Below are 25,507 nucleotides of genomic sequence, written 5' to 3' on the forward strand. Positions count from 1 at the left end.
CTTTACCTGCATGCTTACCTTCATTGACTGGTGAACAAGAACACCCAGATCTCTTTGTACTGCCCCTTTACCTAAATCGATACCATTTAGGTAGTAATCTGCCTTCCTGTTCTTGCTTCCAAAGTGGATAACCATACATTTATCCACATTAAACTGCATCTGCCATGCATCTGACCACACACCTAACCTGTCCAGGTCACCCTCCAATCTCTTAAAATCCACCTCACATTTCACCCTGCCACCCAGCTAAGTATCATCAGCAAACTTGCTAATGTTATTACTAATAACATCTTCAATATCATTAATATATATTGTAAAAAGCTGTGGTCCCAGCACTGATCCCTGCAGCACCCTACTGGTCACTGCCTGCCATTCTGAAATGGCACCGTTTATCACTCCTCTTTGTTTCCTCTCAGCCAACCAACTTTCAATCCAAGTTAGTACTTTGCCCCAATACCATGCTCCCAAACTTTTCTCACGAACCTCCTATGTGTGACTTTATCAAACGCTTTCTGAAAGTCCAGGTACACTATATCTACTGGATCTCCCTCATCCATCTTCAGAGTTACATCCTTAAAACTTTCCAGAAGATTAGTCAAGCATGATTTCACCTTCATAAATCCATGCTGACTCTGACCTATCCTGTTACTACTATCCAGGTCTGTCGTAATTTCATCCCTTTTCATAGACTCCAGCATCTTTCCCTTTATTGAGGTCAGACTAACTGGTGTATAATCTTCTACTTTCTCTCTCCCACCTTTCTTAAAAAGTGGTACAACATTAGCCACCCTCCAATCCACAGGAACTGATCCCAAATCTATCGAACTCTGGAAAATAATCACCAACACATCCACGATTTCTTGAGCCACCTCCTTCAGAACCCTAGGTTGTCGACCATCAGGCCTCGGGGACTTATCAGACCTAACAGTCTCTCAAACACCAATTCCTGGCAAATATAAATTCCATTCAGGTCAAGTCCTTCAGCCACTGTTACCTCTGGGAGATTGGCTGCGTCTTCCCCAGTTAACACAGATCTGAAGTACTAATTCAATTCTTCAACCATTTCTTTGTTCCCCGTAATATATTCCCGTTTCTGTCTTCAAGGGCACAATTTTAGTCTTTAACCTTTTTTTTTGCCTTTTACATACCTAAAAAAGCTTTTACTATCCTCCTTTATGTTTTTGGCCAGTTTAGCTTCGTACCTCATTTTTTCCTCTGCGTATTTCCTTCTTAGTAATCCTCAGTTTTTCTTTGAAAGCTTCCCAGTCCTCCATTTTCCCACTTATCTTTGCTATGTTATATCTTTTCTCTTTTAGCTTTATATGGTTCTTAACTTCCTTCATCAGCCACGGCCACCCATGCCTCCTCCTAGGATCTTTTTTTCCTTTTGGAATGCACTGATCCTGCACCTTCTGCATTATACAAAGAAATATCTGCCATTGTTCCTCCACTGTCATCCCTGCTAAGGTATTGCTCCATTGAACTATGGCCAGCTTCTCCCTCATAGCTCTATAGTTCCCTTTATTCACTTGAAATGTTGTCACTTCCGATTGTACCTTCTCCCTCTCAAATTGCAGATTGAAGCTTATTGTATTATGGTCACTACTTCCCAATAGCTACTTCACTTCGAGGTCGCTGATCAATTCTGGTTCGTAGCACAATACCAGATCCAGAATTGCCTTCTCTCTGGTCGGCTCCAGCACCAGCTGTTCTAAGAATACATCTCGGAGGCATTCCACAAAGTCTCTTTCTTGAGGTCCAATACCAACCTGATTCTCCCAGTCTACCGGCATGTTGAAATTCCCCATAACAACTGTAGTAACATCTTTGCAACAGGCCAATTTCAGCTCCTGATTCAATTTTCATCCGACATCCAGACTACTGTTTCGGGGCCTGTAGATAACTCCCTAGAAGGTCTTTTTACCCTTAGAATTTCTCAGCTCTATGCATACTGACTCGACATCCACTGATTCTCGAACCCCCGCGCAAGGAACTGAATATCATCCCTTACCAACATGGCCATCCCATCTCCTCTGCCCATCAGTCTGTCCTTACAAGGCGTGTAGCCTTGAATATTCATTTCCCAGGCCCTATCCACTTGAAGCCTCGTCGCAGTTATCACCACAATATCGTATCAGCCAACTTCCAAAAGAGCCTCAAGCTCATCCATATTATTTCGAGTGCTTCGTGCATTCATGAACATTATTTTAATTTATTCCTGCCCTCACCCTCCCAATCAACTCCTATATCAGTCAACCTTAGAGCATGATCCCTTTTTGGGGTTTCTGCTTCATTGATACACTTGGCTTTCTTGAATTCCCTTGTTCTAACTTTCCCTTCAATTTTCTTCTTAAACATCCAGTTTGTCCCCTCCCCCGCGACTTAGTTTAAATGCAAATGTGTTGCTGTAGCAAACCTGCCTACCAGAATGGTGGTCCCCAACCTCTTAAGGTGCAAACCGTCTCTCTTGTATCATTTAAGTTTACCACAAAGCATACCCCAGTGATCCAAGAATTTAATTCCTTGCTTCTTGCTCCAGGTCCCCAGCCACACGTTCAAGCCCATTATCTCCCTGTTTCTGGCCTCATCAGCCCGAGGAACTGGAAGCAAACCGGAGATAACCACCCTGGAGATCCTGCTTTTGAGCCTTCTTCCTCGTTCTCCGAAGTCCCGCTCTCGTATGTTCCTCCTCTTCTTCCCGACATAATTTGTGCTGACATGTACCATCACCTCTGGCTCTTCACCTTCGTCCTTGAGGATTTCCTGCACTCTGTCTGTGATGTCTTTAACCTTGGCATCAGGAAGGCAACACACCATCCTTAAGTCCCGCCTGCTGCCACATAAACCCCGGTCAGTTCCTCTCACTATGGAGTCCCCTATTACTACGTCTCTGTGCGATGTCTGACTCTTCCGCTTTGCCTCTACGTCAACTTTTGATTGACAGACCTGGCCGCCTCGCCGACTGGCAGTGTCATCTGCAGGTACTGTTTCCAAACATTTCTGCTTGTTCGTGAGAGGTACTACCCCCGGGGTCTCTTGCACCTGTCTTTTCTCTGCTTTCCTCATCGTCTTTTCACTTCTGCTCTCTTCTGGTACGGTCGGTGTCATAATCTCGCTGAAGGTCTTGTCCAGAAAGATCTCATTCTCTCAGATAAGCCTAAGGTCCTCGAGTTCTTTCATCAGTGCTGCAATATGCTCTGTCATTAGCTGAACGTGCACACACTTTCCACACTTATACGAGCCAGACACACCAGAGTCGTTGACCTCCCACATCAAACACGTAGCACACTGAACCAGCTTGGCAGTAATATCTTCACCCTCTTCAACTGTGGTGTCAGTCAACGTCCTTGTCAAAGACTCCTGAGTTAAAGCCTCACTCTTCACTCCACAGGAACTTCCTTGGACCCTCATTTTGGGGTAGGTCTGTGGACTTTTAATTTGGGTTAGAGGAGGCCCTACTTTGTAGGACCCGTGGTCTAGAACACACCCACTCAAATAACAATCACTTACCTTACCGACCGGCTTTGTGCTCCAACTTCACTTCCACCCAGCACCCGCTGCTCTCTGCTGCAAAAAGACCATTGGCATCGAGGTACGTTCTTAAAGGTTTTGGAGAAATTTAGGAAGAAAACTAATAATCTGTTCAGGTATAGTTATTATTGTTGGCATTCAATTTGGACGTTATACAGATGACAGGACCACAAACCATACTTGCTGAAAAGTTGTCGAAACTTGGATGAAGAAAGACGGTGGTGTTCTGTGGCTGGTGTAAATTGACTGAAATACAATGGAGTTGTGAATCTCTGCGTGCTTAGTGTCAATATACGTAGTGTAGTCGACTAAAACAGTGAGAATAAATGGTTTAAAATGAGGCCGTCTTTGTATGTTGATGGTTTTTTTTTACAAAGGGGGAGTTGTGACGATATTGTCAATTCTAAAAGGTTATTTTCTCTTGAGGTTTTTTTTGAAGAGAAGTCTTAGAGGCAGAGAAGCAGAACTGCCACCTGAAAGCGGCTGAAGTAAATAGCTGAGGAGGCCTTTAGATTTGATTAAAACAGTGGTAACAATGAAATGACACTGGCCAGCTCTCCCACACCAGGTTTTCTCGTTTTGATTTTAGCTGCAGCATTCAGAAGCTGCTACGGGTCCCAGAAGGACTGGAAGTTTCAATACATGATGCCCAGCTGCTATTCTCTCTGAAAACTGTCTTGAAGCGCTTGCTCCTTGATTGGAGAACTGCACGTAAGATTTTGTGTTTGAATTTACGTTTTCGCCAAGGGGGATGTTTATGACATGTTCCTGTATTATCACAGTTAATTAGTAGAAGATACTATATGTATTGTTTGCACAAGTGTTCCAATAGAGAAGCTATCCCCAATTGTTCTTCTCTTTGATTGTGCTTTAACTAAAACGTTTGATTGGATTACATTTTGCTCAAAGTTGAGTGGTTGGACGAGTCATAACACATCTGGATCATCCAATTTATGTCTACATTTAAAATAAGGAAACGTTAGGTTCTAGGCTGCTTCTTAAAACACTTGCAACGGGGGACTTCCGACTGACTCATGTTATTGAAACGTTTGGTTTGGGGATGGTTTGCTGGAGGTTGTGCTGTGAGCAGCCTTAGACATTCAGGGAGACCTGAGGATTTGGTGACCCAGTTTTGAACAGAGCATGGGAACTGTAGTTACAGCATTTGGTTCTGCAACATGAACACCAAATGGAGCAGAGGCTGCAGAGAGGGGATGTACTGAAACCACGGAGTGAGTGTATTTGGGGAAAAGAATCTGTCGCATCTGTCTGGGTCTTAGCCTGGACAAGCACACACTCTCACTCTCCCCCTTACACACACCGATGTACACTCTCCCTGGCTGCCCCATGGAACTATTCACACTCCCTTTCTATCACATGCACACATACATATTCGGCTGTATCGAATGCATGCATACACATACCCTCTCTCTCCCTTCTACACTCACACATACACTGCCCATCACTCTCTCTCGCATACACATACTCTCTCTCTCTCTCCCCTTCACACAAAGACACCCCCTCTCTCTTTCACACGCACCAACATGCACACGCCCACATACAAACACACGCACATGTGTAAACATATGAATTTGTGGGGTGAATTTGCACTTGCACATTTGTATTTGCATTTTTAATCTATTTTGTTCCAAAAACATACAATTTGTTGACAGTTGGGCAATGTTGTATTTATTACCTCCTACTTTGGAAATGAACCCGCTCTGCCTCCCGGTGAAGACACAGACAGACCCGAAATAAGAGCTCACGCCTAAAATACATTGTCTGACTGGAGGGGTCAACTCCTTTCCATCAATAATACCTGAAGGTATCTCTAGGCAACAACATGAAAGAAAAGCGGAGATTGCATATTAATCAAGCAAAACCAATCTCTGCATTCTAATTAATTAAAGATTTAAGAGCCATCTTAGGTGTGTTCAATTGAAGCGCATGAGTTGTACACCCTTTGATCTTTTCCTTATAAATCCTGTCTGTAAGTTCTTCCTCTCTCCCTAACATCTGTTGAAGAAGCAGCTCACAAAAGCTAGTGTTTTCAAGTCAAGCTGTTGGACTATAATCTGGTGTCGTGTGGATTTTATCCTTGTCCAACTTAGTCCAAAACCAGCACCTTCACATCATGGCTTTTAATAGTTTGACAATCCTCTCTCTGAGCACTTTGTTTTTCCTAACACAATGTGCTCTAGAATTGCATATTCATCTTTTTTGAGGTACGTTTTGCTATTACTTCTGGAAATCCAGATATAATATTGTGGTTATGTTCGCCGAGCTAGGAATTTGTGTTGCAGACATTTCGTCCCCTTTCTAGGAGACATCCTCAGTGCTTGCGAGCCTCCTGTGAAGCGCTTCTGTGATGTTTCCTCCGGCATTTATAGTGATTTGTATCTCTGGCAGTTACAAATCACTATAAATGCCGGAGAAAACATCACAGAAGTGCTTCACAGGAGACTCCAAAGCACTTAGGATGTCACCTAGAAAGGGGATGAAACTTCTGCAACACAAATTCCCAGCTTGGCGAACAGAAACACAACAACGAGCACCAGAGCTACAAATCTTCTCACAAACTTTGAATCCAGATATAATACATCTACAGGATCCCCTTTATCCACCTTGCTTGGCACATTTTTGTAAGTGTTAGTCAAATCATTCAAACATGATTGACCCTTAATAAAACCATTTTAACTGCGATGGATCGTGGCTTGACTTTGAAAATTTCCCATTATGAATTCTGTCATACCAGATTCTCATAATTTCCCTCCATTCCCAGTAATCTGCCCAATATTTTCCATTCCCTAGTGAAGTTGGTTATTCTAAGTTCTTCCCTTTCTATAACTCGCACATTCTCTTTCAATTCCTGTGATACAGGCAAAAAGCTGTAAAGGATCTGCTCCAATTGCTGTGTAAGAGCCATGAGCGGCTGATTGGACTCATTCTGTTCAATGTTTGATCAGTGATCGTCTGCGTGAAGTCATCAGAGGGAAGTTATATGGAACGAATTTTATTGATTTACTTAGAGAGTCATTTATATGGTTTTTCAGCAAGGCCTTTGACAAAGCCGCACGGGGGAAACTGATAAAGAAAATAAAATCTCATGGTATCAGCCCCGTACTCTGTGACCAACTCTGGTTTCTGCTGTGGTACCACTTCCACTTCTATACTCTCATTCTGCTGAGGGTCTCTCGTTAATGTCATTCCCTCCGATTTGTTACCTTTCTTAAACCGTTTAACATGTTCACCTGAATTTTTTCCATTCCCATAATATCATCATCTGTGTTTGATGTGTCTTTCACTCTCCCTGGCCATGAGTAAGAGCTTTGTAGTGATCCCAGACTTATGTCATTTCAGAGCCAATGAACGTGAAAACCATGTGTTATTGTCCACTTCCTGGTGTACAGTGCTTCATGTAGGCCAGGGCGTTCAAGCAGCTTTGGCACACGTCTGTGGAACTTGTTCGAAAACAGAAATTGCTGAAGAAATTAACCAGGTCTGGCAACATATTGTCGAATGACTGTAAAGTTGATCTTCCAGGTCCAGTGACCCTTCTACAAAGTTCCCAGTTTTTCCCGTAATATTTGCACTTTTATTTCCAGTATCCATAGTTATTTGTTTAATTGAAAATTTTTTCTATACCTATTCATTTCTGGCGAACCTCAACAGGTGTGGCAACATCTGCAGAGACAGAGAAACAGAGTTAGCCTTATAAGTCTCGTGTGACAATTCTCAGAACTGAAAAGGATTGGAAATTGGGCTTTTTAATCCCTTGACAGAGGTGAGGGGGTAGGTGACGGGAAAAGAGGGCATGGCAAAAAGATAAAACGGGCTTTTAGCAGTGGTGAACGAGCAGACGATGTGAAATAGCTTTAAATTAAGATATGAATGCGGAAAGGGTTTCTCTCTATTGAGTGCAAAATAAAGAAGGCATAAACACACATGGTCATAGGGAGGCCAGGAGGGAAAATGCATGAAAAATGGAGAACAGCTATAATGGTGTTTAGGCTGTAAAGTTATAGAATGGAATACTTTCGCCTACAGGCTCTAACGTACCAAAGTGTAAGGTGTGATGTTACTCGAGCTTGGGTTATGCTTCATTGAGACACTGCAGCAGCTCATGACCGAAATGTTAGCATGAAAGCAAGGCAGATTATTGAATTGGGAAGCAGTGAGACGGTCAGGATTATTCCTCCAGTGTGGGAGTTTTCCTCAATGCAGTCTGTTTGATCTCCCCAATGTAAAGGAGATTGCACTGTGAGCAGTAATGACAGGTCACTGGATTGAAAGTGTGCAAATGAAATGCCTCTTCACCTGGGAGGTGTGATTGGGGCATTTGAAAGTGAGGAGGGAAGTGTTGCAGTTTCTGCATTTGCATGGTAAGGTGTAATTGGGGAGTGGGAAGTGTTCGGGATGAAGGAGGGTGTCACAGAGGGGTTGGTCCCTGTGAGATACTGACATTGGACGGGAGCAGAAGATGTGTTTGATGGTGCAGTCCCACTGAGGTGGTGGAAGCGGTGGAGAATGATTCTGTGAATGTGGATTCTAGTGCAATAGGAAGTGAGGACAAGGGGACGCCTTAGTATTGTAACATGGAGAAAAACAAATCACAGTATGAAGATTGCTTACTTGTCGTTTTGAATACTGTTTCAAATTTGCAATTCGGTGAAGGAGGGGACGGAGTGAAGGTGATGCTTCGGGAGATGGGATATTCACAACTGAAGGCCCTGTCCACTGGAGTTAGGCGATTTCTGGTTTGAAGGAAAAGGAGGTCACGCCACAGGCAACTCACTGGAACGTGACATCATTGAACAGAAACAACAGTGACGGAGAAACTGCGATATTGGATTCAGCCTTCATTGTTCATGTGTTCAGCCAAATGCATAAGCTCCCCCTGAATAATTGAAGAAAAACCAGGCATGTAAATTGAGGATTTCTGCCTCAGAACTGATCTCAAGCATGGGGCGTGGATATAGACCCAGAGAAAGATCAGTGGGTATATATGGGCTGATATTCAAACAGATATCCCATAATGCTCAGAAGTTATTGTTTCTGTTCAAAACGAAGGACTCGATAAGGAGATGGACCATACATGGTTGGCAAATGCTATCAAGGATACTATTCAATCACAATTTGATGAGTTTTAGTGTAAGGCCAGCTTTAGGATGTTTATTTCAAGTACTATTAGCAAAACTAGGCATGAATTTCAGCTGTGCTTCCTGAACTACCACCAGAGACCCCTGCCATAGCTGCTCCATCCTTTTCCCTACGAGGCTCCCCTTCCTGATTCCAGCTTTCCCTCTCACCTTATGGTCCCTAACCACTACAACTTAAGCCTTTTGATCAAGTCTACCTTCTCTGCCCTAGTACCAAGCTGTGTTTTGTGCTGCCACTTTGCCTCTGGTCTCAGTGCGGCTCGGGCTCTCCATTTATACCATTTTACACCTCCCACTCACATCTCATTCTGGAAAGTTTACATCTTGTTGTAAACCTTATAGATAACACCTCTTCCCCTTCGCACCGAATTCACAGTTTGTTAAACTTTCCAAGTGTATAGTCAGCCTTCATCTCACTCAACTGAAGGCAACTGCATGCTGTCCATATAATTTCGTTTCTGACACAGATCTGGCCAGAGATACGTTTTCACTGTCGAGATCATCACCCCCTTTAGACAAACAAATTCAGGTGTTTGATTTCTTATTGGCACTATTAATAGTTTCATGCTGCCTTAGTATTGTAACATGGAGAAAAACAGATCACAGTATGAAGATTGCTTACTTGTCGTTTTGAATACTATTTCAAATTTGCAGTGCTTCCCTTTAAATGCTTGTTCTTGAGATTAGTATCAAGTGGATTGTAGCAGGCTGGGGGGTTACATGATAGAAGTTTATACAATCACGAGAGGCATAAATTACCAAGGTCTTTTCCACAGGATAGGGGAGTTCAAACATGAGTACATAGCGTTCAGGTGAAACGGGGAAGATTCAAAAGGGACAAATGGCCAATGTTTTCTCACAGAGAATGATGTGTGTCTGGAATGAGCTGCCAGAGGAATTGTGGTAGATGCAAGTACAGCAAAACATTACAAAGACATTTGGACAAGCATATGAATAAGAAATGTTCAGAGGCATATGGGGCACGTGCAAGCAGATGGGACTAGTTTAGTTTGGGATACCTGGTCAGCATGGACAAGTTGAGTCAAAGGGTCTGTTTGTGTGTGATATGCCTGTATGAATCTAGAAAGCGAGAGAAAGGGAAGAAAAGTCATGATGTAAGTAAATTGGAAAGAAAGATAAAAACAAGCATCTCGAGCTATTCCGAGTATATGAAGAGAGTTCAAGATGAGCGTGAGACCTTTGGAAGAAAGAAAGTGAGGAAAGTATATTGAGGAAATTTGGAGATTGTGATTGGGAAACTGGCTACGGGGGACAGGCAGATAATTTACACCAGTATTTTACATTATTCCTCACAGGGGAAGGCACTGCAAGTATTTCAATACTATAAACAAGATGGTCATAGGCGGGAAGTTCTTGAACTGTCTCTAACAAAAGGAACATGCTTTTAAACAAACAGATAAGACTAAGGGTAGGCAGGTCAGCAGTAATTCATTGCTGATTTTAAAAGAAGTGGGTACAGAGTGACTGGTGGCACTGTCTGTAATATACCAGGGTTACAGGAGAGTTCCAGCCAAACTCAAGAATCTTCAATGTGACAACTGTCTTCAAGAAAGGAGCGAGACGAATGCAGGAATCATTTACCCTCACCATTATTGCTGGGAATCTGCGAGAGTCTGTTATTTAGAAAGGAATTACAGGGCATTTAGAAAAGTTGCACGCAGAGTCAGTGTGGTTTGTGTGAAAGAGAAACTATATTTTGCCCTGTAAAATCATGCAAAGTCTTTTTGCAGATCATTGAGAATGTAACAAGCAGACTTGATAAAGGGAACTGTTAGACACGAGGCATTCCAGAGATATTCCGCAAGGTGTTCCAAAATAAAGGTTCTTAAACAAGAAGGAAGCCCATAATATGACTGGTTATATATTAACATGGGATGATGGTTAGTTAACACATCGAAATTCGAGAGTCAGGATGAATTGATCTTTGTGATAAAATGTACGGGAGTAAAAATAACTGGAGTACCACAAATATCAGTCCGATGGCAAGAGTTATTTACAGTCTATACTTAACACCTTCCTCCTCACTGCCAACCACTTGGCCATTTGTTGTGTCAAGCACAAATCGATTTATCACTCTCTCCCCACCCCCTCCATATTCACAGTTGTACCGTCTATGATTACCAGAAAATAATAAGGTTAAAAATCATACACCTCCAGGTTATAATCCAACAGGTTTATTCGTAGGCACTAGTTTTTAAAGTATATAATCAGGTGATGAAGAAACAACATGGAATCGTTAAAGTGAAACTATATTTTGCCTGTAACGTCATGCAACGTTTGTCTGGAGATTTTCCACAAGGTATCACAAAATAAAGGTTCTTACACAGGATAGAGGCCCCTAGAATGACGGATAACGTATTAGCATGTGATTACGGTTGGTTAACACATAGAAATCGGAGATTCAGGATTAATCGAAACTTATGACAAAGACATAACTACTGCATTTACACAAATATCAGTCCGACGGCTTCTCTTATTTACAATCTAGACTGATAGCCTGATGGCGGGAGCTGAGTGCAATATAAATCCAAGTTTGGGAATGACACAGAGAACCAAAACGCAGGTTTTTATTTAATGAAGAGGTTCCCAAAAAAGGAGCAGTACAAAGGGATTGGAGTGTTCCTGCGTATGAATAATAACGTCAGCATGCTGGTGCAGAAAACAACTAGTTTCGTTCATTAGGCGGATTTCTGGGATGAAAGGGTCCAATTATTGAGAACCTCTAAAATGGTGAGACGATTGTTCATTGTGTTTGAAATGAATGAGGGTGATATTATTGTGATGTACAAGACAAAGAGGGGTCTTGACAAGGTAGATTTTGCGCATGTTTTTCGACCCCAGGGCAGAGTCTCGAACTCAGGGATATTGATACAGAATAAGGTATATCGATTTCAAACTTAATGCAAATAAATGTCTTCTTTCTGAAGGTAATGAAAGTCTGGAATTCCCTAACCCAGACAGTTACAGAGAGGGGGAAACTGCAAAGAGGGATTGGGTGGTGGGTCTCACTTCCTGATTCAGCCTGGATTTTCCAAGTACATTTCCAAAAATACACCTAATCACCGAAGTGACCTCGACCTGCTCCTGTGTAGCAAATCTGGAGGGCTGAAGGGAACATCAGAACATAGGGCTGAGGGACAGAAGTAGACCAGTCGGCCCTTTGACATTAGTCCACCAGTAATTAAGGTAGTGGCTTATGTCATTTTGGTCCCAGCTACACTTTTTTCTCCATGCAGCATTACCACTGCCTGACCTGTCTATGGAAAATCAGATGAAGCCAGCCTCGATGTAATATAAAGATAAAGTGACCACAAACTTCTGCGAAAGAGAATTCCCACTTGAATGGATTCCCACTTGGAGAATTTCTCCTCATGTGTATTCTGACTGAGGTTGGAGTGCGTCACTGTTTCTTTTTCTAGTCCCATTCCTCCACTGCTCACAACAACTTTTTTACCAACGTCATCTCCAAAATTCCATGCAAGGACACAAACACTACGTAGGACAAACAGGAAGAACGTTGGACACCAGGGTACACAAACACCAGCTAGCCGCAAAAAGGCACGACCCTCTCTCCTTCGTAGATCTATACTCGGATGAAAAAAAATCATTTCGGCTGGGACAACACATCTATCCTGGGACAAGCTAAGCAAAGCCATACCAGAGAATTCCTCGAGGCCTGGCACTCCAACCACAACGCCATAAACAAACACATATAACAAGATGCCATCTAGCAAACTCTCAGAAAATGACCAGGAAATGGCATCACCACAAACCCCAGGAAACCCATCTAGGAGAAAGATATAAATAGAAAGCAGGGGACAACAGCTTCACTTCACTTGGAGGTCGCCACTGATGATGTTACCTAGCCAGGTAATGAAAAATCTGGATATCAAACCTACCGCTCAGAAAGAAAACCTACACGCTAAACCTTACCTTGAGCTACAAACCTTCACAAACCTTGCAACAAATTTTAAATGTAACTAGCTTGGTGATTTGGCTGATGATAAAGGTCTCAGACTGGGTCAGGGACAGGAACAAGTCAGACCAAGGCAGATTTCTTTACTCAGCCACAAGTAACTATTAGAACTAATGGAGTAGTATGGTGAATCTGTGCTTAGCACTGCTGCCTCAGTCACCAAGGAGCTGTGTTCTATTGCAACCTCGGGCAAACTTCTATGAGAAGTAAGAACATTCTCCAAACGTCTGTGTGGGTTTACTCCCACAAGGATGAGGAACTTAGAGTGGATTGGCCATGCTAGATTTCCCATAGTGCCCAGGAATGTGTAGGTTAGGTGGGTTGTCATGGGAAATACAGGGTTACATGAATAGAGTCACTGGACAGGACTGGGTGGGTTGCTGTTCGGTGAGTCAGTGTAGACTCGATGGGCAGAGTGTCTTGTTTCCACACTGTCGACGATCAATGACAACGGCAACAAGTTTGGATATATAAAAACCCAGTCGGTATCTATCTGATGCACTGTCCTCAAGGTTTTGTGTAAGAACAACTCTCATTCCAAGGGTAACCCGTTAAAGCCTCGATAACATCAGCCCTTCACCCCAAGGAATACGTGAAGTGAAACATCTCAGAAAAGCTTCCAATGCAATTATCTCCTTGCTCAGTTAAGGAGACAAAAAAGCTCACACGCAGATGAGATTAAATTGTTTTCTCAGTGTTGTGAGTCTTTGGAACTCTCTTCCCCACAGAGTATTGGAGGCAGAGATATTGAATACTTTTGAGGCACAGACAGAAGCTTCATAAATAACAACGGAATCTAGGATTATTGGGGAATAGGCAGGAATGCACAGTTTTGGGGAAATGATCGCACTGCTCCAGCACAACCAGGAAAATAATGCAAAACGAAATGATGATATAGATAAAATTTTAAAATGCTAACAGTGATAGGATAATGTCCCAAAGGACCATGCAGCTGTTCTGCCATTAGCGAGACCACTCGTGTGGTTTAACCTGGGGTTCACCACACCTCAGGTGATGGGTTGAGGGTGAAAAAGCGTCCCCTTCATGGGAATCTATATCAGTGTGCGGAATTGAAACTGTGTTGTTGGCCTCCCTCTGCATCACAAACCAGCCATCCAGCCAACTGAGTGCGAGCCAGTATAACTGTTACAGACAGAAACAGGCACAGACAAAGCGCAAGAGAAACTTGCATAACAAGGAAAAACGCACAATTCAAATAACGGTCAAGATAACGGCTGAGGACAAAAATGTTATATGCTGGAAATTATGTGTTATAAAGAGACCAGTGTTTAGAAGCAGTCTTTGGGTGAATACAACAAGGTGAGACAAGTGAAATAAAGAGAATTACTAATTGTGATTGGATATCTACAACATAATATCAGTGTATATTTTTGATTGGGCTATGTAAAATGTGTTTATCATTACCTAAATGTATAAAGTTAATTGAATATATTGTTAGGAGAGTCCGTTCCATTGGGAAACACCCTCAAACACGTGCTTGGAGAAAACCAGGATAAAAGTGCCTGAGTGTCTCCTGCTCAGTGACAGGAAACCAGGGGGTTGAATGACTGAAAATTCCTGTAAAATGGAGCTGAGAAAACTATCAGATCAGCCACGATCTTAATAAATGCTAGAGCACTTTTGAAGGGCTGTAGAGCCTCACGATGGATTCGAATTGTATTGATTTGATTGGAAAACGTACATCGCAACACCTCCCCCTTTTTTGGTGTATACCGGGGCATTGAAAATTGCCTGAAATTGGGAATTATTTGCAACATTATCTGGAATATTCCATAATCGGCATTATGCACAACATTCTATCATTGTGTGGGGGTGTTGTGACAGTGAGAGAGAGAGAGAGAGCAAGAGATAGAGAGTTGTATGAGTGGTGGAGCATGAACCTTGTTCGGAGGTTGGTGCTATAACAGATATACAGTGAATGTGAGGGAACAGAGAGAATACAGTGACACTTGTCCTGACAGAGTGGGGAAGGTTATTGATGCTTGCCCATTATTGCAGGATATTTCTTCAGACCACAGACGCTGCACTGAGCTGGGTGGTGAGCTCAGACCATGTGTGGTGGGTCTGATGTTGTGGCCCACTCCGGGAAGAGAATGCCCTCCCTCTCTACTAGGCCATCCACCAGGATCTTCGTGCTGCTTTCGGCAAATCGTGGTGTAATTTCTCCTTATCTGCCATTCTCAGGGTAAACTGTGTAGGGCAGCCCTGAACTGAGAAAGCTCAACCGTGTGCCTATTGGCCTTTTAAAGCTGGCACCAGTGCCCGGGATCACAGAATTTCCAGGGGCATCCGGGCAATATTTCGCACCTCCAGCCATGATGGTTGGGAGAATCGGCTGGCATTGAAAGAGACGGACACCATGGGGTGGAGGGTAGTTAATGAGTTGAGTTCAATAAGATAGCACCAGGAAACTAGGTCGGCCTCGTGCAGACGATCCCTCTGTCACACTCAATGAAAATGTAACTGAGACAAATTATTGTTAGATTCAGCCCAATGAGGCGAAGAATCTTTAATACTTCACTCCTAGTCACAAAGCTGCAGGACAAATGTTCATCCAAAATTCCATCGTTTGAACTCACTCCAATATCCCGTTCACAATTCATTCCTGAGGATACTGGCTCATGTTGCAGGGTTCTGTGGAAATATGTTCATTTCAGCATTCTGAAACCTGTGATTTTCCATGAAATTGTCTCATCTCCCTTTCTCTTTTTTCCAAAATCATTTTTTTTGTTGGTATTTAACCTGATTCCCCCGACGTCTCTCTCTCTGGCTGTGATGTTCAGACCCACAGCCCCCCCCTTGTCATGGCACAATGGAGATATGGAGCTGTAAATGCATGGGAGCTGCACATCCTGTCACTTCCAGCATGGGCTACAAGTTTCCCCACGCATGTCAGTGATGTAACACAGTTTTACTGAGAAATGCACTCGGGTGGTGTCAACAGTCCTACATGCTGGCTGGGTAACTGCACCTGGTTTACAGATCAATGCACTGGTGTGATGGACACAGCTCTACATGCTGGAGGGTAACTGCTTCTGGTTTACAGACAAATGCCCTGAGATGGTGGTCACAGTCCTGCATGTTTGGAGGGTAACTGCTCCTGGTTTACAGATCAATGCACTGGGGTGGTGTACACACCTCTACATGCTGGAAGAGTAACTTCTCCTGGTTTATAGATCAATGCACTGCTTGTAGTCTATATACCTTTCCGCTCTGGGTAGATTGTAGGTTGTATTATACATGACACCAGCCTGGTTTGCGTAGTGTTCCACTCTGGAACAATTGCAGGGCTGTGTTCAGCAGTAAACGAGCCTGGTCTACACAGTGCTCCATGCTCAACAGATATCTCCTCTGGATTTGTGGTGTCTGGCCTGGTTTTGCCAGGCGGATTGGGAATGTGATATAACTAATCATTTCAGCTGATCTGGCAATGTCTTTATTATTGTTCTCATTCATGTGAGTGATCCTCCAAATTCTGACTCAATCAGCCAGTCCCATTCTTTCATCTACCTCCATAGGTCGGCAAAATGTTGTCTCGTGAGTAATTGTCCAGTGTTAATGTGAGTAAAACTGTCTTATCTATTTCCCTGGCCTTCGGCATTTCTCACCCTGGAGCATCGGGATTCACTGCTAAATACCTCAGTAAGGTCACGCCTCAGACTCAACACTCCAGGCAATATAGCCCAGTCCATTCATACTCTCTGTGTAGCTCAACATCACATGCCCCTGCCCCCAACACCTTCAACATACTTGTAAATCATTTCTGCAACATTTAAAATTGAACAACAGCTTTCTTATAGCAGTGAGAATAGAATTAAATGCGGTATTACAGAAATAGCTGAACCTCGTGTGTAGGCGAAAATGAGTATTGCTGATGCGGGAGATTAGAGTCGAGAGTGTGGTGCTGGAAAAGCACAGCAGGTCAAGCAGCATCGGAGGAGCAGGATGTTTCAGGCAAAAGACCGATTCCAGATGAGGGTTTTTGCTCGAAAGGTCCAAATTTCTTGCTCCTTGGATGCTGCTTGACCTGCTGTGCTTTTCCAGTACCACACCCTGAACCCAGCGTATAACCCAGGTGGCCTCCTTTTGCCCCTCCCACGTGGTCGATGGAGGGCACCAGGACATCTTATCTGCTTCCCTCACTTCCTCCTTCGAATCCCACCCCTAGCAATGCAAGAGGGAAAGTACACCACTGTAGCTCACTTTCCACCCTACAAAACATCCAGATATCCTCCCCCTTTGCGCCACCTCCAAACAGATCCCACGACCAGGGATATATATCCCTCTCCACCCCGATCTGCGTTCCATAAAGAACATTCCCGGCGCGGCTCCCATTTTGGGCCAAGCGCCACCCACCAACCCACCCTCCACTCCTGGCACCTTCCTCTGCTACCGCAAGAATGGGAAAACCTGCACCCTCACCTACCCCCTCACCTCCGTCCGAGCCCCTAATGGATCCCTCCACATCCTTCGGAATTTTACCTGCACTTTCACACACGTCTTCTACAGTAGTGGAACACTTCAGAGAATATCTCTGGGGAAACCGCACCAGCCAACCTCACCGCCCCGTGGCTGAACACTTTAACTCACCCTCCCACTCCGTCATGAACATGCAGGTCCTCGCGCTCCTCCACCACTCATCTTCTGCCATGAGACCCTTTCTCATTTCCGCCATACTATCTTATCCCAGATCTAATCTTCAAACTCAGAACCTCACTCATGACGTGTCCTACCTGTCCATCTTCCTTCCCATCTATCTACTCCACGCCCCTCTTTGAGATATCACCTCTAACCCCAAATTCATCTACTTATCACATTCTCATCTACCTTGCTCCAACCCCATTCCCGTCCAATTTAACTCTCAGCATCCTTGGTCCACAAGCCTCATTCTGATGAAGGGCTTAAGCAAGAAATTTCTATGCTCCTCTGATACTCTCTGTCCTGCTGTGCTTTTCCAGTACCACAATCTATACTCTGATCTCCAGCGTCTGCAATCGTCACTTTCGCCCTTTTGTTAATTTGTCCAGAAATTTCCCCACCAGGCATCTTTTGCAGGTGGTCTGTTATTTTGTCCCTGACCCCTTTATACATAGAGTGGGACATAGACAGCCCTGCAGTGTTCTGGCAATGCCCTCACATACAAGGATAAAGTTAAAAAAAATGGAAGATTTATAGTCCATCCGTCAGTAACACTCATCCATTCCATCCACTCTGAGTAAATATTCCCTTTTATTGTGATATGAAATTTTATCTAAAGATAGGGTTAGCTGAACCTGCTTGTTCAGTGACTGTGATTACTGTCAGTCTCCATGTTTTGTAATTATCCCAGTGAAAGGTATCTTCTAATGATAAATGGGATCCATTCAATATCTTATACCATAGTATGAGGGGGAGCATTACCGACAGCACTAACAGGGAACTGAAGCTCCAGAGAGAGGGGAAGGAGCAATGAGAATCTGAGAACATTAGACTGGAATGTTCCAACAATTGATCAGAGTCTGAGAATATTGGACTGGAATGTTATAACAATGGACAAAAGTTTATCCAGATATGTTTGGTCTCTTTCGACACATGTTGATTGGTTGCCATTATCATCGCGGATCAGTTATGCACTTCTCATTATTCAATGTAATTTTTATCCTCTCCTATCTATCATTGGTGTCCCTGGTAAGTCTCACCGTTCAGAGTTTCTTTTCTTTGTAAACCAGTTATAACTGTATTACTGTTCTTTCATATCGTCTTCACATCTTGCCACTATTATCGTTCATGTTGAGACTCCGAATCCAGATATTCACTCTGCAGACAACTATTAACTGCATCATGGAACTTGTTCATTTACTTTCTCTTCCTCTTTGCTTCTGGCAGTGTTACTCATGAGTCTCTAAGTTGACCTGCTCACTTTCAGATGTGAACTATTGTCTCTCACCATTGTTATTTAAATATTGGGAGCGTGGAAGTCATTGTACTCTATTATCTTTATAAACTACACTTCCTTCTCGGGGCACCATCCCATCCCTGGCCAATAATTTTTCTTTTAAATTAATTTGTGTGACTTGGGCATCGCTGGCTGGTCAGTATTCACACCCAAGCTCTATTTGCCCTTGAAAAGGTGATGGTGAGCTTACTTACTTCCTGCCTCAGTCCAGATGCAGTGGGATGACCCACAATGCCGTTAGAGAGGGACTTCCAGGATTCTGACACAACGACTGTGAAGGAACAGCGGTATATTTCCAAGCCAGGGTAGTGACTGGCTCGGAGGTGATCTTGCAGGTGGTGTTTGACACAGACGAATCACAACTTTGGTGATCCCTTTGGCCATGAGCTGATTCCTGACACCATGCCATGACCATTATTAACTTTAACTACTCACTGCTCCAGAATGTCCTACACTTGCTTAATCCATCTGCTGTTTGAACCTTGAGCTGTGAAATACAGACTTAATGATGACAACAATCTGCTGCTGACACTCTCGGGTTGAAACCTGCAGAACCAAATCTGATTCGAACTCAGACCAAAATCCCATCCATCTGTCCTCCATGTGTGCACACTGATCTACATCGCTATTGTGTGCGGCAATGCCTTTATTTTAATATTCTCAAACACTTTAACTCATCTGCGCATGAAACGTCCCTCAGTCTCTCTGTCTCAATTATCCAAATCTCTGCCAGTTGGTCATATTTGTCCTCGTTTCCTATAAGTATTTTTTTTGCAAGCAATGATTTTCACATTTAACTACCTTAAATACACGCCCCCCCCCCAACACACACACACACACACACACACACACACACACACACACACACACACACACACACACACACACACACACACCCTTACACTGGTCCAATGGAGATAGAAATCTTCCCCTACTGTGTGTATTTGATGTGTGTATCATTCCCATATGATAGTAAAGTTTTGCAATACTCCTCTTGCTGGGCAGATAATCAAGTTTACTGAGTAATACACTGGCATGGCCTGCACAGCTCTCTATGCCGGTCTTGTCCCAATTTCTGTTGATTGAACTGTTCTGTGAAACCGATTCAGAATTTGATGTAACAAACCATTTCAGCTGATCTGAAAATACCTTTATTCAATGTTCTCATTCTTATAATTTTGTACTCTAAAGGTTTAATCCTCCAGTTAGACCCACTGCCCAGTCTTTTTCTCCAGATTTCTGCAACATATCCTCAGTTAATTAACTGTCTGTTTCTGTCTTAAAAGTGAATCTCTCTGTCCCTCTGCATCTTTCCATGGCCTTGGTTATTGGCTCCCAAGTGTATCCAGTGCTGACATTGTGAAGATCAGAGACAATGAAATGGTGTGTGTGAGGCTATTGTTCACTTCTTGAAGAGTCCCATGTGGTGGTCCATGGACAGGGCTGTGCGTGTCGGGCTGTTGTTCACTTCCCGGTGTGTGATCAACCAGGAAAAGTGAGGACTGCAAATGCTGGAGACAACAGTTGAAAAGTGTAGTGCTGGAAAAGCGCAGCAGGCCAGGTAGCATACGAGGACCAGGTTAATCGACGTTTCTGGCATAAGCCCATCTTCAGCAATGAGGCTGGATGTGCCAAGCGGGCTGAGATAAAAGGTAGGGTGTATTTGTTGGAGGAGAGCTGCGAAAACGATAGGTGGAAGGAGGTGAGGGCGAGGGTGATAGGCCGGAGAGGGGGTGGGGGTGGTGAGGTCGGGAAGAAGATTGCAGCTCAAGAGGGCGATGCTGAATCCGGTGGTTAAGATTGAGATAAGGTAGGGGGCGTGGAAATAAGGAAGCTGGAGTATTCAACCTTCATCCTGTGTGGCTAGAGGGTTCCTAGGCGGAAGATGAGGCGCTTTTCCTGTCGGTGTCGTGTGGCCAGGGTCTGGCGATGGAGGAGACCAAGCATGTCCTTGGGGAGTGGAAGGGGGTGTTAAAGTGTTCAGCCACAGGACGGAGGGTTGGTTGGTGCGGCTGTCTCAGAGGTTTTCCCTGAAATGTTCCGCAAGAAGGTGGCCTGTCTCCCCAAAGTGGATGAGACCACATCGGGTGCAGCGGATAAAGAAAATGATGGGTGTGGAGGTGAAGGTGAATTTGCAATGAATTAGGAAGGATCCATTGGGGCCTTAGAGGGAGCTGAGGGGGAGGTGTGGGCGCACGTTTTGCACTTCTTGCGGTTTCAGGGGAAGGTGCCGGGAGTGGACGTTGGGTTGGTGGGGGTGTCCTGACGAGGGAGTCGCGGAGGGAGTACACTCTCCAGAACGCTGATGGGGATGGGGAGGGAAATATATCCTTGGTGGTGGGATCTGTTTGGAAGTGGTGGAAATGACGGAGGATGACAAGATGTATCTGGTGGGGGGGGGGGGGGGTTCTGTCCTGGTGGCGATTGGAGGGGCGGGGTTCAAGGGCAGAGTTGCGGGAAGTGGACAAGATCTGGTGGGGAGTATCGTCGACCACGTCAGAGGTGAAAATTGCGATCTTTGAAGAAGGAGGCCATTTGGGCTATTCTGTAGTGGAATTGGTCCTCCTGGAAGCAGATGCGGTGGAGGCAAAGGAATTGGGAGTATGGGATGGTGCTTTTTCAGGGGGCAGGGAGGGAGGAGGTGTAATCTAGTTAGCTGTGGGAGTCGGTGGGTTTGAAGTATATATCTGTGTTGAGTCGAATGCCCGAGATAGATGTGGAGAGGTCTAGGAAGGGGAGAGTGAATTCTGAGACGGTCCAGGTAAATTTAAGGTCGGGGCTGAAGGTGTTAGTAAAGTGGATGCACTGTTCAGCCTCCTCATAGGAGCACGAATTAGCGCCAGTGCAATCATCGATGTAGCAGAGGAAAAGGTGGGTGTTGGTGACAGTGTAGCTGCGGAAGATGGACTGTTCCACATATCCGACGAAGAGGCAGGCATAGCTAGGGCCCATGCGGGTGCCCATGGCTCCTCCTTTGGTTTGGAAGAACTGGGAGTTTTGGAAGGAGAAGTTGTTAAGACTGAGGACCAGTTCAGTCAGTCGAAGGAGAGCATCAGTGGAAGGGTACTGGTTAGGTCGGCGGGAGAAAAAGAAGCTGATGGCTTGGAGGCCTTCATGATGGAAGATGGAATTGGATAGGGACTCGATGTCCATCATGATGATAAAGCGTTGGGGACCGGGAAAGCAAAAACGTTTTGAGGAAGTGGAAGGTGTGGGTGGAGTCCCGAACGTTGGTGGGATGTTCTTGGGCTAAGGGGGACAGGACAGTGTCGAGGTATGCAGGGATGAGTTCGGTGGGGCTGGAGCAAGCTGAGACAATGGGTCGGCCGGGGCAGACGGGGTTGTGGATTTTGGGTAGGAGGTAGAAACGGGCAGTGCGGGGTTGTGGGACTATGACGTTGGAGGCTTTGGATGGGAGATCCCCTGACGTGATGAGGTTGTAGATGGTCTACGAGATGTTGGTTTGGTGGTGGGAGGTGGGGTCATGATAAAGGGGGCAGTAGGAGGATGTCTTCGCGAGTTGGCACCTTGTTACAGCGGTATAAAGATATGGGGCGCCAAATTACCACTGCGCCTCCCTTGTCTGCTGGAATAATGGTGAGGTTGGGGTTGGAGTGGAGGAAGTGGGGGGGGGGGTTGTGCTTTGTGAGGATCACACACTTCCCGGTGTGTCCCATGTGGTGATCCATGTTGAATAGGGGTTTCGGCATTATTGACTCACGTCTTTGAAAGATGATCTGTGCCTGTCCACTGAACGTATGACGTCTGTGTTTGTCCCTCTGAGTTCATCGTGTGGTCAGTAACACGAGGAAGCCTCTTGAGTATTATTTTAAAGGACCAGGTGTCTTACATCTCTGACAATGCTGTCACTTTAGATAGATTAATTGCTCCTTTTCTTTAAAGGGAGATCTTAATGGTCGAACTGCCTACTGCAACCCGCTGAAGTAAATAACGTAGGTGGCTTTTAGGATTTATTTTTAAATCGTGATAACAATGGTCAGCTCGCACAGATCAGATTTTCCAGTTTTTCTGAGTTGTAACAATCACCAGGTGCCTGGGGTGGGAGCGGGGTCTGATGCTTCAGTAAATGATCCCGAACTGCTATTCTTTCTGAAATCTGTCTTGATGCTGTTTCCTCCTTGATTGAAGAACTGCATCCAAGACTGATTGGCCTTGGACGTGTCTTTTTGCCAAGTCATGAGTTTATGGGATGTTAGTACATTGGAACAGTTCATTAGTCGAAGGTACTGTATATTTTATTCTGTTAAGATTTCCAGTAGTTAAGTTAATCCACATCCCTCTTCTTTTTAATATGTATTTTTATTAGAGTGCGAAAATAAATTATGTTTTGTTTTAACCTGTGTGCTTTGACAAGCCGAATCACATCTGGAACACCCATTTCACATCTACCCTTACTATAAGACAAGATTAGAGTCCAGGCTGTAATCTTAAAGTATTTTAAGGCAGTCTGGTCTGATCCATAGCAAACTGGGCACACTTGCATGATTCGAAATCGACAATCCCAATTTGGGTTCAGAACGTTAATTCCTACGGTGTGGAAATAGGCCATTTGGCCCATCAATCCACAACAACCCTTAGTGAGAAAAGGAGAGATGATACAGCTTTAGCTTGGCATTTTAATATTTGTGAAAACACCATCAGAATCTTTGGAAATGGGTAGAATTCAATTGCAGATGAGGCAGCTTGAACACTCATAGGAATTGAAACAGTTTGAAATATAACTAAAAGTAGAATTAAAAGAAAAGGAGAGGAAGAATAAAGGCAGAAAAAAAGAAGAAAAGTAGAAAGAGAGAGACTTTCTACGTCAAAAGTTAACAATCTGAGAGGACTGTCGACTGAGAAGGCAGAGATGAAGGTAGATGGTAGGCCGTCACGGGAGGATAGTGAGGAGGAGCAAACCTTTAGTAGCCAAAGGTCTGATGTGGATCTGGTTAAATACATGTAGGAATTGCCTACATTTGACGAGAAGGATGTGAAAGTCTTTGTAATTTCATTTGAGAAAGTGGCTAAATGAATGCACTGACCAATGACCATATCAATTTCGTTGATCCAAACAAAGCTGGAAGATATAAGGAGTGAGGTATTTGCATCACTATCAGAGGAGGAATATGACCAGAATGAGGAGGTGAAGAAACATATCTGAAGTGCATATGCGCTTGGGCCAGAAGCCAACTGACAGTGTTTTAGGAATCTAAAATAGCGTCCCTGGTTAAACGTACATTGAGTTTGAAAGAATCAAACAAGGGAATTTTGAAAGGTGGGTAAGGGCATTAAAATCAGAGCAAATCTATGGCACTCTTGGAGAGAGTCTTACTTGGGAGGAGTTCAAAAATTCACTTCCTGTAGTCGTGAGAACTCGTGTGGAAGAGCAGAGAGTTAAAATGGAAAGATTATAATCGGAAATGACTGATGATTATCAGCTGTTCCAGAAATCAAAGTTTGGCTTCTGTTAGGGATTGAGAAGAATGTGCAAGATCTTCTTAAAACATATACCTGTGAGAGTAAGGTTTACTGGTGTAGGCCAGGAGTAGCAGGTAAAGAGGTTACAGCATTAAGACGTACTGAAGCACGTAAGTCTTTTAAGCTGAGACGTGAGGAGATATGTCATTCAGAAGGATGATTGGAGAGATGAGATTTGCTCAATTATGTAATGTGTCGTTGAAACCATCAACAGGAATATTTCACAATTGGGAAGCAGGCCTTGAACTTGGTGTTGGCGTTACAACATTTCAGTATTTAAGTTGCCAACAACTTGTCTGAGACAAATCGAAATACTGATCATAGCACCTAAATATTTTTGGACAAAGTTAAGGAGAAAACTTCCAGTCTGTTCAGATAGCATTTATTGTTGTTGCCATTCAATGTAGAAGTTATACAGGTGACAGGGTGAGAAACTGTACTTGCTGATATGGTGTCAGGACTTGGATGAAGAAAGGCGGAGGCGTTTTGTGACTGGAGTAAACTGACTGAAATAGAATGGAGTTGTGAATGTTTGCATGCTTAGTGTCAATGCAATATATATGTATTGCAGTCCACTGTAACAATAAGAATAAGGGGTTTAAAATGAGGCTATCATTGTATATTGATGGTTCAACTTTTTTCAATAGCGGGGTTATGACTATACTGTCACTTTATTTTCTAGTGCGTTTTTTTTGGAAGAGAATTGTTAAAGACATAGGTGCCGAACTGCCGCCTGGAAATGGCAGAAGTAAATAACTGAGGAGGCCGTTAGGTTTTATTAAAACGGTGTTAACAATGGAAGGACAGTGGCCAGCCCTCCCAGAACAGGTCTTCTCGTTTTGTTTTTAGTTGCAGCATTCAGAAGCTGCTGGTGATCCCAGAAGGGTTGGAAGTTTCAGTACACGATCCCGATCTGCTCTTCTCTCTGAAAACTCTCTTGAAGTTTCTTCCTCCTGGATTGGAGAACTGAACGTAAGATTTGTGTATGAATTTAACTTTTTGTCAAGAGACATGTTTATGGGATGTTCCTGTATTAGAACAGTTAATTTGTAGAAGGTAATGTATCTATTTTTTGCATAAAAGTTCCAGTAGAGAAGCTATCCCCATTTGTTCTTCTTTTTGATTGTGTTTTAACTTGAGCGTTTGAATTGATTGCATTTTGCTTAATGTGGAGAGTGTTGACCAGTCACAACACAACTGGAGCACCCAGTTCACATCTATGTTTTAAAAAAGGAAAATATGTTGAGGGGATCTGGTCTGGTCCATAACACGTGCAGCTGAGGGGCTTCTGTGTTTATGTCCTGTTATCGAAAAGTTAGTGGAGATGCTGGGGATAGTTTGCAGGAGGTTGTGCTGTGAGCTGCCTCAGACATTCAGGGACAC

The sequence above is a fragment of the Chiloscyllium punctatum genome, chromosome 4, assembly GCF_047496795.1.
Source record: "Chiloscyllium punctatum isolate Juve2018m chromosome 4, sChiPun1.3, whole genome shotgun sequence".
Lineage (NCBI taxonomy): Eukaryota > Metazoa > Chordata > Chondrichthyes > Orectolobiformes > Hemiscylliidae > Chiloscyllium > Chiloscyllium punctatum.